The sequence below is a fragment of the Phyllostomus discolor genome, chromosome 10, assembly GCF_004126475.2.
Source record: "Phyllostomus discolor isolate MPI-MPIP mPhyDis1 chromosome 10, mPhyDis1.pri.v3, whole genome shotgun sequence".
Lineage (NCBI taxonomy): Eukaryota > Metazoa > Chordata > Mammalia > Chiroptera > Phyllostomidae > Phyllostomus > Phyllostomus discolor.
Window position 1 is genome coordinate 68,286,961 of NC_040912.2, and position 20,165 is coordinate 68,307,125.

Consider the following 20,165-nt stretch of genomic DNA (forward strand, 5'->3'; position numbering starts at 1 on the left):
AATGAAGGCAGGAAAGGGGGCAGTTCTTCATCTTCCATAAGAAGTCAATGCACCCTGGCTGGCGTAGCTCAGTGGATTGAGCGCGGGCTGGGAACCAAAGTGTCCCAGGTTCGATTCCCAGCCAGGGTACATGCCTGGGTTGCCGGCCATAACCCCCAGCAACCGCACATTGATGTTTCTCTCCCTCTCTCTCTCTCCCTCTCTCTCTCTCTCTCCCTCTCTCTCTCTCTCTCCCTTCCCTCTCTAAAAATAAGTAAATAAAATCTTAAAAAAAAAAAAGAAGTCAATGCAGAGACCTTAAAACTGAAAGCTAAATGAATGAGAAAAGTTACATAAATATGTGATTTAGAAGGAATCTGTGAAAACAAAAGTTGTAAGTGGTTGTCTCTTGGGAGTGGGAATGGTAGGGATGAAGGACAACTATTGCTCCTAATAAGCCTTTTAGAGTGAAATTAACTCTAAATTATGTGTATGAAATGCTCTGATAAAAGTAAAAACAAAATTAAAACAAATGATAGCTTCCCTGAAGCCTTTACACCGAAGAGAGTAGTAAGTTGGTAGACACAGTTATTCAAAATTCCTCAAAATTATAAGTAGTCCAGTTATGCTTCATGGCTTTAGTACCAACGTGGTGGGTGACAACTGGATATTTTATGCTCTGAAACTATCATCCTTTTGCTAAATGTTCCTTCAATAGGTCCACATAGGGGTGCTATAACAAAATAAACAAGTGTGTACTTAAAGGTAATTTATAGAGCCCACCCACAGGTCTCTTTCAGTAGACATGTTTGGAAATTTGGATCTCTGCTGTAATGCTGTTCATTAAAATCACACATAGAGCCTGCTCAAATCACTGTCGAAAGAACTGTTTTCCAGGAGACTTCATTTAAGTTACACAATTATGAAGTTTAGAATTCTACGCTATGGGCAATTTTGTTCAATCACGAAGGCCTAAATTTTGTTCTTTTGCAGAAAAGAGATGTATGTGTATATACAGGATGGGGCAAAAGTAGGTTTCCAGTTTGAATATAAAATAGTGCAATAATTAATAAACAACACTGCAAGAATCAACTCTCTTTCATACCCTCATAACTGTAAACCTACTTTTGCCCCACCTATATATCATCAAGTATTATGACTACATAAATGTAAAAGTATATAAAAAGTATGTAAAATATCAATATATGTACATATATATACCTATATATGCAATTGTGTGTATGAGTGAATACACACAGGCATGAATGCACAAATTATTTACTGTGCAAGAGATTCACATACATTATATAATTTACTCCTCAAAAAATATTACAAAAATATCAAAAACTCTGTTTTTTAAAAAGAGAAGATGGAGTTCGGTACTTTTATCCATGAATGAGAGACAACAGAACACTAAGTTTTTCAGAGCACGGGCTCTGGAGCCAAGCAACCTGGACCCAGATCCAGCTCTACCGCCTCCTGTAGTCCAGTTAGCAGAGCCGGGAGAACGTAATGAGTCAATTCGTTAAAGCACACATAACATTGGCTGGCACACAGTATGATTACATTAGGAATGTTGGTGGTGGTGTTAGCCATACCTCACAGTTCATCCCGCACACCCCCACCTTCGGGGCACACATGCACACAAGCACATGTTGACCCTTGTATATACTAAGGAGGGAATGACCTAGCACCCCTCTATGCTCATTTTTTATCTTTTGCAGTAGGGAAAAAAGACTACCAATAATATTTAAAAAATCTAAAGGCAGTCAAAAAAATTCCTTTCTTTTTCTTTCTACCTATGGCTAAAGGCACAAATGCTGCTTTTATTGCTATGTCAAAATCCTTGACAAATCCTATCAACGGTTCCATCTTCTGTTCTTAGGTTTTAAAGTTACATAAAGTCAGTCAGATCAGCTTCTTTTAAAACTGATTACAAAATTAATTTTTGTCCTTATTATTTACAGTTTTTATGAAGTATAATACCATGTAGCCAATGAGTGCTTAAAACTTCATCAAATTGAGCTTCTATAAAAGCACTAATAAAGAGATTTATTTTCTTTTTACATGTTCACTTCTTTACTATTAATAATTGATATTAATGACAGTCCTAAAAAAGTAGTACTATTTGATTTTGCATAAAGTATTTAAAATAATTTTCACTTTTGGGAAAATATATTACTTTAAAGTTTTCATTTCTAACTTATCAAACTAATGGAAACAAAAAAGCAGTCTGCCCTTACAAAGCCACTAAATTTATCAAGGGCTTACATTTATCAAGAACATGAAACTTATTTAATAAGCAGCACAGAAATATAGGAAAAGATACTTTGGATTAGCAAGAGTATTTCTATAGGATATATATTCTATTAATATAAAACATTCTCATTCTATCCAGTTTCATAGAGCAAAGACTCTTGAGATATACACTGTACTTTCTAAAGGGAACAAAAACATCCTATGTCCAACCTACCACAAATAAAACAGTTATTTTTCTAACTTTTTCTGTATTACACCAACTGGAAAGTAATTTTTACATTAAAACAAAGTTGTAATGTCTTTCTTGAACACTTTCACATAAGTTTCTCTGGGCCAGCAAGCAGATAAGCAAGCATCACAGAACCTCCTCAATGAGAATATACTCTTCCTTCACTGACAGAGAGTAAAATTATAAACACTAAAAGGCTGTTTTCACCTGACACTCTCCCAATTTATAACTAAAAACTCAGATTCTTTTTTTCATAACTAACACTCAACATATTTTGAAGCCACAAAAAAATAAAATTTGTTAAAATTATAACATACTTTATTGGATATTTTAATATTTTAAAAACACAGTGCCCTCTGACTCCTATCTACATCTACACAGCCAACACTTTTGATAAACGAAACGTCTGATTAAAGACCTGTGTTCACTAAATGATAAAGGATAAACTCCAGTCTCTCCCCTGTCAAACACAGAGCTCTGTGAGCTTTCAGTGCTAAGTGTGTCCATGTCGGTTGTTTATTTTGCCTTTCCCAGTGATTGGAGGTTTAAAAATATTGTATTACTTATAGTTAGTAAATAAGAGAATTCCAGTGCCAAATATTTGTACAAGATAATGGAACTGCCGACATTCTGTTAAGAATCCACCGGGACTAAACTAACAGTCCAGAAGCCCCGGCTGCTTAAAACACACAACCACCCAAAGCCTCTGTCTTAGCCTTGTTGAGAAATGATGTCACAGCAGACACAGGCTTGGTACTTTCTGAAGGCTAAGTATTCACCATGTTCTATGTCTCTTTTATAAAAGTTTCAAAGAAAAGGCAACATTAAATATCATTTTTTGAGAATAATAAATGGAGCGAGTTCAGGCTAATTAGTAAAAGCTAGAGGCTGTGGCCAAGTAGCTCAGTTGGTTGGAGTGTCGTCCCAATATGCCAAGGTTATGGGTTCGATCTCTAGTCAGGGCACATACAAGAATCAACCAATGAATGCATGAATACATGGAACAACAAATCAATGTTTCTTTTCTCTCTCTCTCTCTAAAATTCAATTTTAAAAAGGCTAGAACTACAGATCAGTTTTTGAAGAAACAAAATCTTGTAACTCCTGAGTCCATGCAGAAATTCAAGCTAAGGTAAAAAAGTATTGGTATGCTGTGGTCCTTTTCTCATGTTATATTTGAATAAATAGAGAAGAATATTTCAAATAATGTATCTTAATTTACTCCCCTTCTCAATTTTATTTACACTGGTTATTGCTGAGCTAGTTTCTTTATCAAAGATGTTGGTAAAATGCAACTTAGTACATGATTGCTTCATGTGCTATTAAAACCTTCTGACCGAGAATCATGTTACATTAGGATCTGAGGGACTTAGTCAAGGGCTCCAAGTTGCCAGATCAATGATCTATATCATGAGAGATAAAGCATTAAGACTACAGAAATAAAGCAGCTGACCATGCTAGACAGGGCACCACGTATATACTTTGTTACTTTGTGAGCTAGATCTCCATGCTCAGCCCCATCTCAAAAAATTTACAAGTTTACTGGTCTCCAAATACTACTGTGCTATTCCTTAGAATGTAAGACAGGGATCCCCATCATCAGAACAAGGACAGGAAAGTGTGAATGGGAAGGAGGCTTAGAAATGTCCTAAGAAACAACCAAAGTAACACCAGACTTAATTCTGATCCAGATCATGCTTCTCACTCAGACTCAGCCAAATGTGGCCATACTCCTATAAAATATAATGGAGCATGTGTTGATTACTGTAGGCACCTTTATGACAACTTCTGTTATAAAACAAAAGGTTAGAGAATTGGCAATTTTAAAAAATGATAGGGGATATCAGAGATGGTGGAGGAGTAAGTAAAAGCTACACTAACCTCCTCTGGGGACCAGTGTGGAATTGCAACTAAATCATAGAGAAATCATCCAGAATAACCAACTGAACACTAGCTGGAGAGAAGCTTTATAACCAAGGACAGAAAAAGAAACCACTTCACCACAACAAGACTGGTAGGGAGCGCAGAGGTTCCCACTGGCAGCAGCTGAAGTTCCAGAGGGATATTTCAGCAGCTGGGGGGTTTCACCCTGAGAAGTGTGGGGTCTAAACCTCAAGGTGGGCTCGCCAGCCTATAGTACAAAGTCAGAAAGAAACCCAGATAACATCCAGCTGTGAAAAGTAGCAGGGTTTTTGTCTGCCAGGAAGAGATGGCTAGAGATGCAAAGAGTGTCTTAAAGGACCAACATACCAAATTTTGTTTGCAGTCACTTACCCTGGAATTTGGCAGAGGAGGACAGTGTGGACTAGTGACACTTGAGAAGAGTCTAGGGCTGGTGGCTCTGGGGAGAGAACTGAAGGTATAGCTACCAGGATCCCTATGCTGAGTCATTCCCCATACTGCAGGAGCCATATTTCTCACGCAAAGCACTCCTCTCCAAGTGGCATCAGTCTGAGGGGAAGCAATAGCCCTGCCCACAAGAGATACTCTGCCCCAACTTGTGGAGTTTAAGCCCAACTTTTGTTCACAGGTTGACTAGATTAACAAGTAGATCTGTTTTGATGGCTGATTAGTTTAACATCTAAGGCAGAAGATACAAAGAAGCAGCCAAAATGGAAAGACAAAGAAACAGACTCCAAATGAAAGAACAGCATAATTCTCCAGATAAACTAGATGAAATGGAGGCAAGCAATTTACCAAATAAAGAGTTTACAATAATGATGTTAAGAATACTCACCAGCATGAAAAAGACATAGAAACCATAAAGAAGGACAGTCAGAAGAGGAAGAAGAGGAAGAAGAAGAGGAAGAGGAAAAACAGGAAGAGGAAGAAGAGGAAGAGGAAGAAGAAAAAGAGGAAGAGGAAGAAGAGGAAGAGGGATAAGAGGAACTAGAAGAGGAAGAGGAAGAAGAACAAGAGGAACAGGAAGAGGAAGAAAAGAGGAAGAGGAAGAACAGGAAGAACAGGAAGAGAAAGAAGAGGAACAGGAAGAAGAGGAACAGGAAGAAGAGGAACAGGAAGAAAAATAGGAAGAGGAAAAGGAAGAAGAAGAGGGGACAGGGAGACGAGGAAGAGGGAGATGAGGAAGAGGAAGAAGAACAGGAAGAGGAAAAGGAAGAAGAAGAGGAAACAGGGAGAAGAGGAAGAGGAAGATGAGGAAGAGGAACAGGAAGAAGAGGAACAGAAGAGGAAAAGGAGGAAGAAGAGGGACAGGGAGACGAGAAAGATGAGGAAGAGGAAGAGGAGGAAGAACAGGAAAAGGAACAGGAACAGGAAGTTGAAGGAGAAGAAAAGGAAGAGGAAGAGAAAGAAGAGGAAGAGGAAGAGAAAAGAAGAGGAAGAGGAAGAAGAAGAACAGGAAGAGGAAGGAGAGGAAGAACAGGAAGAGGAACAGGAAGAGGAAGATGAAGGAGAGGAAGAGGAAGAAGAAGAGGAAGAGGAAGAACAGGAAGAGAAAGAAGAGGAAGAGGAAGATGAGGAAGAGGAAGGAGAAGAAAAGGAAGAGGAAGAGGAGGAAGAGGAAGAAGAGGAAGAGGAACAGGAAGAGGAAGAGAAAGAAGAGGAAGAAGAAAAGGAAAAGGAGAGGAAGAAGAGGAAGAGGAACAGGAAGAGGAAGATGAAGGAGAGGAAGAGGAAGAAGAAGAGGAAGAGGAAGAACAGGAAGAGAAAGAAGAGGAACAGGAAGGGGAAGGGGAAGAGGAAGAAGAGGAAGAAGAAGGAGAGGAAGAACAGGAAGAGGAAGGGGAAAGAGAGGAAGAGGAAGGAGGAGAAGAGGAAGAACAGGAAGAGGAAAGAGAAGATGAAGAGGAAGAAGAGGAGGAAGAGGAAGAAGAGGAACAGGAAGAGGAAGGAGAAGAAGAGGAAGAGGAAGGAGAGGAAGAGGAAGGACAGGAAGAGGAAGAGGAGGAAGAGGAAGAAGAAGAACAGGAAGAGGAAGAAGAAGAACAGGAAGAGGAAGGACAGGAAGAGGAAGAGGAAGGACAGGAAGAGGAAGAGGAAGGACAGGAAGAGGAAGAGGAGGAAGAGGAAGAAGAAGAACAGGAAGAGGAAGAGAAACAAAAAAAACCCAGAGGAAAACAATCTAATGATAAAATGGAACCACATATGTATCTATCAATAATCATATTAAAAGTAAAAGGTTTAACTGCTCCAACCAACAGACATAGGGTAGCTGAATGGATAAGAAAACAAGATCCATATATATGCTGACTCCAGGAGACTGATCTCAGATCAAAAGATACACACAGACTCAAAGAAAAGGGTTGGAAAAAATATTTCATGGAAATGTAAAAGAAAAAAGGTGGTGTAGCAGTAATTATATTTGACAAAGTAGATTTTAAAACCAAGGCTATAGTAAGAGGCAAAGAAGGACACTACATAATGATAAATGGAACAATCCAACAAGAGGATGCAACCCTAGTAAACATTTATGCACCCAAAATAGAAGCACCTAAACATGTAAAGTAAATCTTGATGGACATAAAAGGAAAGATGGACAGAAATACAGTCACAGTTGGAGATTTTAACAACCCATTGACTTCAATGGACAGATCTTCCAGGCAGAAAATCAACAAGGACACAGCGGCCTTAAACAACACCCTAGATCAAATGGATTTAATCAATATCTTCAGGGCATTTCACCCCAAAGCAGCAGAATATACACACTTTTCAAGTGCACGTGGAACATTTTATAGGATAGAACACATGTCAGAACACCGAGCAAGTCTCAATAAATTTAAGAAGATTAAAGTCCTATCAAGTACCTTCTCTAACCATAATGCTATGAAACTAGAAATAAATAACAAAAAGAACACCAAAAAACATGAGCAAAGACATGGAAGCTAAATAGCATGTTATTAAATAATGAATGTGTGAACGAGACCAAGGAAGAAATAAAAAACACCTTGAAACAAATGAAAATGAGGACACAAAAATCCAAAATCTTTGGGACACTGGGAAAGCAATCCTAAGAGGGAAATTCATAGTATTTTACAGGCCTATCTCAAAAAAACAAAAAAAAAAAAAACAAAAGAAAGCTCAAATAAACAATCTAACTTCACACTTATAGGAACTTAAAAAAGTACAACAAAGCCCAAAGTGAGTAGAAGAAAGGAAATAATAAAGATCCGAGCAGAAATGTAGTTTAAAAAGTAATACAAAATATCAGTGAATCCAAGAGTTACTTCTTTGAAAACATAAACAAGATTGACAAACCTTTAACCGGACTCATCAAGAAAAAAAAGAGGACCCAAATAAATAAAATCAGAAGTGAAAGAGGAGAAATTACAAATGACACCAAAAAAATAACAAAGGTTTGTAAGAAAATATTATGAACAACTATATGCCAGCCAACAGAACAACCTGGATGAAATGGATAAATTCCTAGAAACATACAATCCTCCAAAACTAATCAGGAAGAATAGAACAATATGGACAGATTATACCTAATGAAACTGAAACAGTAATAAAAAAAACTCCCAACAAACAAAAGCCCTGGACTGGATGGCTTCACAGGTGAATTTTACCAAACATTCTGAGAAGAACTAACACCTGTTCTTCTCAAACTATTTCATAAAATTCAAGATGAGGGAAGGCTCCCAAGGTCATTTTACAAGGCCAAAATCATCCTAATTCCAAAACCAGGTAAAGACACTACAAAGAAAATTATAGGCCAACATCGCTGACAAACATAAATGCTAAAATCCTCAACAAAATATTAGCAGAGATCATACACCACAATCAAGTGGGATTTATTTTGGGAAGTCAAGGTTGGTACAACATTCACAGATCACGACATTATGTGAAATGTGATTCACCACATAAACAAAACGAAGGATAAAAACCACATGCTCATATCAATAGACACAGAAAAAGCATTTGATAAAATCCAGCACCCAATTATGATCAAAACTCTCAGCAAAGTGAAAAGAGGGGAAACATACCTAAATATAATAAAGGCCATATATGACACACACACTGTCAGTGTCATACTCAATGGGCAAAAACTACAAGTGTTCCCCTTAATATCAGGAACAAGACAGGGATGCCTGCTTTCACCACTCTTATTCAACATAGTTCTGGAAGTCTTAGCCACAGCAATTACACAAGAAGCAGAAATAAAAGGCATCCAAATTGGAAAGAAAGAAGTAATACTGTCTTTATTTGCAGATAGCATGATACTGTACATAGAGAATCCCAAGGAGTTCGCCAAGAAACTATTAGAACTGATACATGAATTTAGGAAAGTAGCAAAATACAAAATTACAATCCAAAAATCAGTTGCATTTTTATATGCCAATAATGAACTAACAGAAAGGAAAATTAAGAAAACAATCCTATTCACAATTGCTTCAAAAAGAATAAAATATCTAGGAATAAACCTAATCAACGATATAAGAAACCTATAGATGAAAAATTATAAGGCACTGAAGAAAGGGCATTGAAGAAGATACAAATAAATGGAAGTATACACCATGTTCATGGATAGGAAGAATTAACATCATTAAAATGTCCATTCTACTCAAAATAATCTATAGATTCAAAACAACTACTATAAAGATTCCAATTATATATTTCACAGAACTAGAACAAATATTTTAAAAATGTATATGGAACCACAAAAGGCCCTGCATAGATAGCAACAGCAATCCTGAGAAAGAAGAACAAAGTTGAAGGAATCAGGTTACCTAATATCAAACCATGCTGCAGGGCCATAGTAATCAAAACAGCCTGATACTGGCATAAAATCGGACACATAGCTTAATAGAACAGAATAGAGATCCCAGAAATAGACCCACAGCTTTATAGTCAATTAATATTTGACAGAGGAAGCAAGTGCATACAATGGGCTAAAGACAGTTTATCCAATAAATGGTGTTGGGAAAATTGGACAGATACATGCAGAAAAATGAAACTAGGCCACCTTCTTACACTACACACAAGAATAAATTCAAAATGGATCAAAGACTTAAATGTTAGACCCCAAACCATAAATATCCTAGAAAAAAATATATGCAGCAAAATCTCAGATATTGCTTGTAGAACTTTTTTATTTGATACATCTCCCCAGGCAAGGGAAACAAAAGAAAAAATAAGCAAATGGGACTACATGAAACTAAAAAATTTTTGCACAGTTAGGAAAAGATCAACAAAATGAAAAGACAATCCACAGAATGGGAGAGCATTTTTGTCAATACATCTGATAAGGGGTTATTATCCAAAATTTATAAAGTACTTACAAAGCTCAACACCAAAAAAATAATCCAATTAACAAATGGGCAAAGGATCTGATACACACTTCTCCAAAGAGGATATATAGATGGCCAATAGACACATGAAAACATGCTCAATGTCACTAATCCTCAGAGAAATGCAAATTAAAACTACAATGAGCCCTGGCTGGTGTGGCTCAGTGGATGGAGCACTGGCCTGTGAACCAAAATGTTGCTGGTTGGATTCCCAGTCAGCACACACACCTGGGTTACAGGCCACGTCCCCAGTGGGGGGGTGGGGGGGGTGCTAGAGGCAACCACACACTGATGTTTCTCTCCTTCTCTTTTTCCTTCCCTTCCCTTCTGTCTAAAAATAAATAAATAAAATATTTTTTAAAAACTACAATGATATACCATCTCACATTTGTCAGGATGGCTATCATCAATAAATTAACAATCAATAAGTGCTGGTGAGGATGTAGAGAAAGGGGAACCCTTTTGCACTATTGGTGGGAATGCAGACTAGTGCAGCCACTCTGGAAAGCAGTGTAGAAGTACCTCAAAAAATTAAAAATGGATCTGCCTTTTGACTCAGTAATCCCACTTCTGGGATTATATCTGAAGGAATCCAAAATGCTAATCTGAAAGAACATAAACACCCCTATGTTCATTGCAGCATTATTTACAATCACCAAGATATGGAAGCAGCCCAAGTGTTCACTAATAGATGAGTGGATAAAACAACTATAGGATCTTTACACAACGGAATTGTACTCAGCTGCAAAAAAGAAGAAAAAAATTACCCTTTGCGACAGTATGGATGAACCTGGAGAATACTATGCTAAGTGAAATAAACCATTCAGAGAAAGAAAAATACCATATGATTTCACTTATATGTGGAATCTAATGAACAAACTGAACAAGCAAAACAGAGACAGACTCATAGATGGAGAGCAGATGACAGCTAGTTGGGGGTAGGGGGTGCAGGAATTGAGCAAAAAGGAAAAAGAACCCATGTACATGGATAACCATGTGTTGATTGCTAGGGTGTTGGGAGCTATGAGGGGACCAAGTGGTAATGGAAAAAAATACAATAAAGATTAAACAAGAAAAGATGATGCTTTTATTAGGTAAAAAGAGACCTCATACTTTAATATCTGTCGATAACATTGGCATCTATCTATAGCTCTATGTCTATTAAAATATTTTCTTCTAAGTCATATTCTTTTAAATATTTCACCTTTATTTTCAGACAAGATATACACTTGAACTTATATATACTTGTTTTCCAGAATAACCACAAACCTATTTGTTAAAAGTATTAAAGGAAAAATGTTTCCTTTAAATTTTAAAAATCCCTATGTATACGAATATTTATTACAAATGGAGAGGATCATTCTTTTAATTTTCCTTTTTTTCATAAGTCAATTCAAGCAAAAACACTTTCTTCCTGACCTAAAAATGTATTTTCTTCCTTAAAATAAGAAAGCATAAGAATACAACTCGATTCACAGTCATGCTTAATGTTTGGGGGAAAGATAACCTTGTGTGAATAATGATAAAAGCATTAAACTCTCACACAAGTTACCCAAATGCGGCTGACAGAAGAAACAGTTTGAATTAAATAAAATGAATTATTAAATGATTTTAAAGAAATGTACTTGTGTTACAACAAATATTTGAGTTACAATAATGTTGAGAAGTTAGGGACCCTGGAAGACCTACTTTTATAAACAGGTCAGAGATCACCTGCAGGGAGCCAACCCATTATCTGTAGGTAAATGCTTCTACCATGCTGGAAAAGTTTATCCTCAAACAAGTTAAGAGTTCTGTAACAATCGATTGATACTAATAAATTGTTTATGGAACTTTCCCCACCCTGATTCTGGAAAGCTGCTGTAGCATTCCAAAGAACTGCTACTGTAACCCTTCCACAAGCATCCTTAATGCTGGCTGGTTTCCCTAGGGGCATCTCAGCACAGCATCCAGTTTTCCACTTTAGCTTGATAATTATATTTTCACTATGAAACCTGAACTAAACATACCCGGATCAACAGTTTCATTTATAATGTACACCTGGAAAAAAATTCTAAAACATTAGATAGACTTCCCCACCTGAGTACCTTTATTACTTCATCAGAAAAGGCACTTTGTTAGAATAACAGTATGTCTTCCAATATTAAATTCCATCATTAATAAAAAGGTTCTCTAAATGTTAAGCCACCTTAGCCCAGAGTGACAAGACTAGGTAGCTATTTTTTCCCTGATAAGCAAACAAAAGGCCCAGAAACTCAATTAAGAACAGACAAAGCTACTAGGGTTATGTAGCAAAAGATAGATCAGTTTACATCATGCTTCAGCTCCTAACACTTCAAACTGCAGAAAACATACAAACAACATTGAGACTCTCCATTATTTGGCCCTAGGTCACACAGCCAACTCTGAGCCCTGCTACTTGGCATACATCTACCTGTCACCTACGCATGCCCTTCTCCAAACACACCCTGAGTTTCCAAGTCTTATCACTAATTTTCTTCCACTAGCCTTTCAGTTGGAGGGCCCTTCTGTAAACCAATGCCTTACTCCTGACCACAATTCCCCTGCCCTCAACCAGCAGATCTCAGCTCCAGCACTTCCTTATGTCTCTTCATTAAATGTTCTCAATTGCACAAGCCCATTGTTCCTTCAAGTTCTTTTAAAGCACCTTCAGTAACACAGAAAGAAAACTTTTAAAATTAAAATATTTTAATTATAAAATGCAAACCTTTATTGACTCATTTAAATATTATCAGCCCATGTCTTTGCGTAGTTATGCAAACTCTGCACAGAACTTGGAATTTTAAAACATTAAATTCTTGTTTCACTGAATAAATACCAAAAATTCATATTTTTATTTAAAAACTTCAATTGTTTTTAATTTACTTAATTAAAAACAATTCTTTCATTGGCAAGTATCACCTAATAAAATTCCTATCTTCATAAAGGTAATGTTTCTAAAATATCTTCCTAATTGTAATCATTTTCAGGAAACTTGGAGTTTTCAAATTTTAAAGTTTTAAAACTAAAATAATGGAAATCCAAAAACAATTCAGACATAAACACTTATCTTAGAAAAATTTAAATGTATCACTTAACAAGACTACTAAGTGATACAACTACAGTTGTGTACATTTTAGATAAAATTTAGATAGTGTTTCTGGACTTCCAGCCAAGATGGAGGCATAGATAGATACACTTTGCCTCCTCACACAACCAAAAGAAGGACAACAATAAATATAAATATAAAAACAAAACACAACCAGAACTTCCAGAAAAAAAGAACTCTATGGAAGTCTGACAACCAAGGAGTTAAAGAAGAAACATTCATCCAGACCAGTAGGAGGGGTGGCGAGGACTCACAGCAAGGCAGTGGCTCGAGGACCGGGTTGGAAAAGGTGGTAGCTGGCAAAGCAGGTGGTCCCACAATTGCATGCAGATAAACTGGGAGGAACAACTGGGGGGCAAGACAGACCTTGAAACCCAGGGTTCCAGTGAGAAGAAATAACGCCTCAAAACCTGACTGAAAAAACCTAAGGGGTTGAGGCAGCAGGAGAAACTCCTGGCCTCATGGAAGAGTTCATGGGAGAGACCCACAGGGTCCTAGAAAGTACACAAACCCACTTACAAGGGAATCCCACCAGAAGGGCCCAATTTGCTTGTGGGTAGCAAAGAACGTGATTGAAAGCCAGCTAAGAGCTGAACAAGCAGCATTGTTCCCTCTTGGATTCCTCCCCGACATACAGCACCACAACGCAGCCATGTTGGTTGCCCTGCCCTACCTAGCAAATAAATACCTAAGGTTCCTCCCCTTAGTACACAACAGGCATGCCAAGACAAAAAAAATTGGCCCAAATGAAAGAATAGATCAAAGCTCCAGAAAAAATACAACTAAGTGATGAAAAGATAGCCAACCCATCAGATGCACTGTTCAAAACCGTGCATCTCACAGAATGCTATCAAGCTGCTCACAGAAATGGTTGAGTCTGGTTGCAAAATAGAAGAAAAAGTGAAGGCTATGAAAAGTGAAATAAAGGAAATTGTACAGGGAATCGACAATGAAGGGAAGGAAACCAGGTCTGAAATCAAAGGCAGAAGAAGGAAAGAATATTCAACCAGAACAAAATGAAGAAACAAGAATTCAAAAAGAAAAAAAAAATAAGGAGAGGCTTAGGAACCCCTAGGACAACTTGAAATGTTCCAATATCCAAATTATAGGGTGCCAGAAGGAGAAGAGGAAGAGCAAGAAATTGAAAACTTATTTGAAAACATAATGAAGGAGAACTTCCCTAATCTGGAAAAGGAAACAGACTTCCAGGAAATCCAGGAAGCTCAGAGAGTCCCCAGAAACTTGTACCCAAGGAACCACACACCAAGGCACATCATAATTACATTACCCAAGATTAAAGATAAGAGAGAATCTTAAAAAGAGCAAGAGAAAAGGAGACAGCTATCTACAAAAGAGTTCCAATAAGACTATCAGCTGATTTCTCAAAAGAAAACATGCAGGCAATAAGGGGCTGGAAAGAAGTATCTGAAGTCACAAAAGGCCAGGACCTCTGTCCAACATTACCCTATCCAGCAAAGCCATCATTTAGAATGGAAAGGCAGATAATGTGCTTCCCAGATAAGGCCCAGTTAAAGGAGTTCATCATCACCAATCCCTCGTTAAATGAAATGTTAAAGGGACTTACCTAAGAAAAAGAAGAAGGTCAAAACTATGAACAGTAAGATGACAACAAACTCACAACTATCAACACTGAACCTAAACAAAACAAAAACAAAAACAAAAACAAAAACGAACTGGGCAAACACCTAGAACAGGAACAGAATCACAGAAATGGAGATCACATGAAGGGTTATCAGTGGGGAAGTAGAGGGGAGGAATGGGGGAAATGGTACAGGGAATAAGAAGCACAAATGGCAGGTACAAAATAGACAGGGGGAGGTTAGGAATAGTATAGGAAATGAAGAAGCCAAACAACTTATATGTATGACCCATGGACATGAACTAAGGTAGGGGAATGATAGGAGGAAGGTACAGGGCAGAGGGGAGTAAAGGGGAGAAAAAAATGGGACAACTGTAATAGCATAATCAATAAAATATATTTTTAAAAATTTAGATTAGTGTTTCTGTCATCTGAGCAAAAAAAAAAGAAAGAAAGAAAGAAAAGAGATTCATCTTAATCTGAGCACATAACCAGGGCCTGGTATCACCTTTTCTCTGAAAAAGAGAAAACATATATGGATGACAATTTTGAAAATGTAAGGTATTTAAATTTATAAAATTTCATGAAAAAAGCTTAACTTCATAAGCTATTGTTTAGTTGTAATTTCATTAGACACTACACATACAGTAAATATTTAACATCATTCTTCTAAAACATTTATCCACGAACTACTTTCCTCATTGGGTTAAATGACTTAATTCTCTCCTTTTACACGTTATTTGTGCTCTTATTTTAACTCTTGTCCATCTAGGGACACTGTTCCCAGAGTCATTTAGACAGCTTTATGATTTTAAATTAATGTCTATGTTCTATGTTAGCCAGAGGAAGTCAATAGACCAACAATGTGGAAGCAGGTGAAAATGGAAAAACACTGCCCAATTGCTGAATTTGCCTCAAGGTTGCATTTGAACTGGTGACCAGCATTCATAGCTGGATAAGCCTTTCAATAGCATGTGCTGATAAAAAAAATACCTGACTTTGAACGCTGTATAGCCTAGGGAGTCATCAAATCAATGGATATAGATTTATATGGCTTACATTTAACCAAAGTTATCTCAAATGTGTATATTAAGAAACAGTATACAGTAAAGCTTAAAATGCTTTCTATGACAGATTACACCAAACTATGCAAACAACAGAAATACAAATACTCGAACCATTGATACTTCAAACTCCTAAATAGGCAAAAAATCCAATGAGCACTCAAAATCCTTTAACAAAGACCGAGCATTAAGGTCACAAATTTCACACAACTGTCTTGGGTCCCAGTCCCTGACACAACCTGCTTTTCTGGGGCATAATTAGAAGCAGGCATATACCACTTAAGAATGAGAAATGGTCATGGAGCTCAGTTTAGGTTCTTGTGCAACCAAAAATGAGATGTATAAATGGAGCCCCTAGATTTACATCTGCCTAAATTTTCTTCAGTTTCCTCTGCCTGAGAGTTTTGTGAGTTTAACAACTACATTTAACATTTAACAACTATGGTTTTTAAAAAAATTCTAGTTAACATGCAAAATAAAATGCATACATTGACAGGATATGTTTCTATTATATGAAAAATGCATAATATTGAATATTTCATTTCCTGATGTCAAATAATATAAACAGTACTATCATGTGCAATTCTTTATCCACAGTTCTAGTTCAGCAAGTCTATTGAATTCAGCTGCCTTCCTCAACTCCCGAGTCTTAGCTCCATCCATGTGGCTTTTGAAAACTATAGTTGACCACTAAAAGCACTTCCCAGTGCCTCCTGCCTAAACATTATCGTTTCATCCCATGCTAGAAACACCAACCCCAGAATAACATCAGATTCTCCTAAAGATCTTCACAATTGGACCACTTCATGTGTTGCTCACTGTGCACCGATACCATAGCCACACAGAATTTCTAAGTTTTGCCTAAATTTGCCGTGTTCCTTTATCCCTCTGTCTGTGCACATAATCTCCATGTTGCTCTAAAGTCCCTTCCCTTCCCTTCTCCACCAGAAAGCTCTAACACATTTTCAGTCTCCAGTTCAAATACATTCTCCCCATGAAACCTGCCAGAAGCCTCCAATTGCTCCTTATTCTGTGTTCCCACAGCAATTTATTTAGAACTTTACAACTGCATTTTCCTTTGTTATTTTCTTTGTATTCTCCTCTTTCATCTTTGTCCCTCAAGTGTCTAACACAGACTGGGTACTCAATATATGTTCCAGGCGGGGAGGGGAAAGGGGGAAAGGAATGAAAAGGGGAATGGAAGGAAAGAACATAGAAAGAAAAGGAGAAGCAGTTTTCTTTTTTAACAAGATGAGACAGAACCACGGAAGAACTTTCAGAGTTCCTTTTATAATAAGGACATTAAAAGATAACTAGAAAGTTAAATAACTACTGAATGCCTTGGAATTATAAACGAAGCATATTTAAGTCATACAGAAATAATGCCAGGAATTAATTAACTGTATTATAATTGCAGTGTGGTAGGCTTTAAGCATAAGGCAGTGTTTGCACGCTACTGACAACCATCGCAATGAGCAAATGTGTATCTTTGGGCATCCTGATTTTCCTCGTCTGTGAAATAAGTATGAACACATATAGTTTCTATAAGTATTTTCTCAGAAAACGAGGGTAAAACACATGCTGAACATGCAGTTAGTGATACGATGAACCTTGACTTAGAAACAAAGTTGCTAAGCTATCAACCAAAATTATAATGAAAATATTAAAATAATGAAATATAAAATAATGAAAATATTAAATTCGATAGTTTAATTTTACCTTAAGCTATAAAATCATAAAATTTATAACTACTGAAGAGAAGGCCTTAAATAGAGTCTGTAGAACATTACTGTGTAAAGATATTCCAGTTTCGTATTATGATTTTAAACAACAAAAACTGAGAATGGGGATAAAAAAAAACACTGAGAATGGTTAATCTCTCCATGACCATTAACAATTTACTTGATTTCCATTAAGAGAATCATTTCAAATCTGGTTCAATCACTGTATATTTTAAGAAAGCTTCAGAAAAGCTTCCACACAATCAAGAGCCATATGAAAATGCTGAAAAAAAATTGAAAATAAGGAAAGCTTCCCCTTTAAACACAAGGTACTGCTTCTAAACATGTGACTTGCATCCAACTTAATTTCTGACCAGTGCTTGACTAGTTGGGGTTGGCTGGGAGATAACCATATATTAGCATCCCACTCTGACAAATGATGATCTCCTGATGGTGACACTCAGCTGTTGTCAATATTGTAAATATGTCTGCTCAATCTGTTTACATTCCCTCTGAGCTGGCACAGCTTTTCTAATGCCTATGTTAATAGCAAGGTAGAAATGCAATAACAAATGAATTCCATTTGGTCTGCAGCTGAAAGCTGTGGGAAGTACCCATCTAAGGCTTAAAACCAATTTCCATTTAGCTTCAATTTCTCTTTTAAACAGAAAAAATTTCTGCTACTGAAATTACTTTGAAAGTCACTGCATAATCAAGTTTATTATCCTAGTCATTTTTGGCTTGTTTTCCCAATATAATTAAAATTTAATTATTCCTGATCTCTTCACCTAAATATATAAAAGTTTCTATCCCATGACAATTTCACATTTATTTATTAAGAACAAATTTTGTCAGTGTAGGGTTGCCAAATTCAGTAAATAAAAATACAGGAGTGCTGATTTAAATTTGAGGTCCAGTTAAACAATGAATAATGTTTTTGTACATTATATCTTAATATTGCATGGGACACAGTTACACTAAAATATTATTCACTGTTTATCTGGAATTCAAATTCCATTTGGATGTCCTATATGTTACTTGGGGAACCTAAATTATTTTAACAATTTGCATCTATAATTCAATAGATGGTCAGATTCATGACCAAGAAGTGTTTTCCTATGGGTGTCTTCTTACGCTGAAGAGTTGTTTTTTGAGAGATGAAGGTGGGATGGGAGTGTAGGTTAGTTATAAAGCTCTGTTTTGAGGCTTCCTCACCTTTCTTGATCAGTCTGATGAATAATGGCATTGTGGTTGCTGGAACAGCTTCACAGCCCAGTTGCCAGCTCTTTTTTAGCAACCATTTAAGAGATAAGGTGGTTCTCAGAGATACTGATTTGTCTTAAAAAAATTCCTCCTGCTAATCCGGTTTACAGGTCTTTACATAAAGACTTTGAATACAGGGAAATGGATAGGTTGAACTAAACACATTCTGCTTGTTTAAATATTTACATCCAAAATAAAAATAAGAGGCCCCTCTCTCTTTGGAGCCTGGCCACACGTTCCCCGGTTCCCTCACTGCCCCCGCCCCACACATATTCCCTGACTCTTTCCTCCTAGGTTCCAAGTGACCCTCCTTTGTCTTTGTAACTTGTTCCCTGGCTCACTTCTTCCATGGCTCACTTCTTCTACCTCTTTGGCTTTCTAAATAAACTTTTGCTTCTATTTGAAAAATAAAAAAACAAATAAATAGAAGTGAGAAATGTCCTCACATTTTTTAACAGGATAAAATGCTAAAGGGCATAAAGAAAGAAATCATGAGAGCCGCCTTGCAAACATGTGCCAAGCACCTATAAGATCACGTCATATCTTAGCTTCCCTGCATTTAACAAGCCATTCCCTTCATTGTGTAAGCCTATCTAACAGCCAGGCTCCTCCTGTGAAATCTCACTCCTCACAGCCCTCCAGGCACCATCTGACATCCCACGTGCTGGTCGCCCATACTCGTACTGTTCTAATTTCCTGTCCATTATTCAATTTAGTAAACATGTATTAAAGCAATAGGCAAGGTGAATGGCTCATATTATCAAGTTGTTTGTAGTCTGGTAGTTTTATCTAGTTATAAAAAATAAAATTTATAATAAGGGAAATGCACTGGACTACAAAGGTTAAGAAGTGTCTATTAGACACATCAGTAAAGCCCCAGGAGAACGGGCTTGGCAGTCAGAAACATTAAGGCTGTTACTGCTGAGTGACTTTGGACATATTACTGAACCTTTCTGAAAGTCACATAATTATCTTTATTAGGTTATTGTTGTCAGGTTTAAAACAAAAGATCACAGGGAAAATGTTTTATACAATGTGAGATGTGTTTCGCGCACTTAGGAAAGGCAGCAACTACAGAGTGAAAAAGTGATGTTGTAACCAGATGGCCGCGGTCTGCACACCAGGTTCTCCATTTACTAGCTATGCAGGCTTAGGCAAATCTGTGCTTCATGTCCCCATCTATATTCCGGTAATAATAATAGTATCTATCTCATTAGAATTGTGGAAAGGACACAATTGATCAATTCATGTAAAACTTCATATAAAAAAATTTCCTGTAAACCTCTGCAGCATCTGTAAGTACCTGAGCAATGCTCACTGCTTTGATTATCATCATCATCTTTGTCATTATTATGATTTCAGGAGGTAGTATTTCGGGCAAGTCTTTTCTGTTTGTTTACATTTGCTTGCTGGGTATTTCATTATTTCTTATTAAATGTATTGGTGTGACATTGGTTAATAAAATTTAGGTTTCAGGGGTACAGTTCTATAATACATCATCTGTATATTCTATTGTGTGTTTGCGACCCCAGGTCAAGCCTCCTTCCATCACCATTTATCCCCCCCTTTATCCTCTTCTTCCTCCCTCTTCCCCTCTGGTAATCACCATAATGCTCTCCATGAAGTTTTTTTATGTGTATGTTTGTTTGTTTGCTTAAGCCCTTCACCTCTGTGAATGAGATGGAAATATTGAA

At 36.9% G+C, this 20,165-nt stretch overlaps 1 protein-coding gene and 1 long non-coding RNA gene across 4 annotated transcripts in view; one reads left to right on the forward strand and one right to left on the reverse strand.

Annotated features, from left to right (window-relative positions):
• TSPAN12 (tetraspanin 12) overlaps positions 1-20,165 on the reverse strand; it is a 76,102-nt gene that overhangs the window by 36,194 nt on the left and 19,743 nt on the right. The gene's annotated exons all lie outside the window — the stretch shown is intronic.
• LOC118497160 lies at positions 1,051-17,343 on the forward strand. Its single transcript, XR_004899700.1, has 3 exons — positions 1,051-1,463; positions 4,329-4,331; positions 17,330-17,343. It is a non-coding gene; the product is annotated as an uncharacterized LOC118497160 (long non-coding RNA).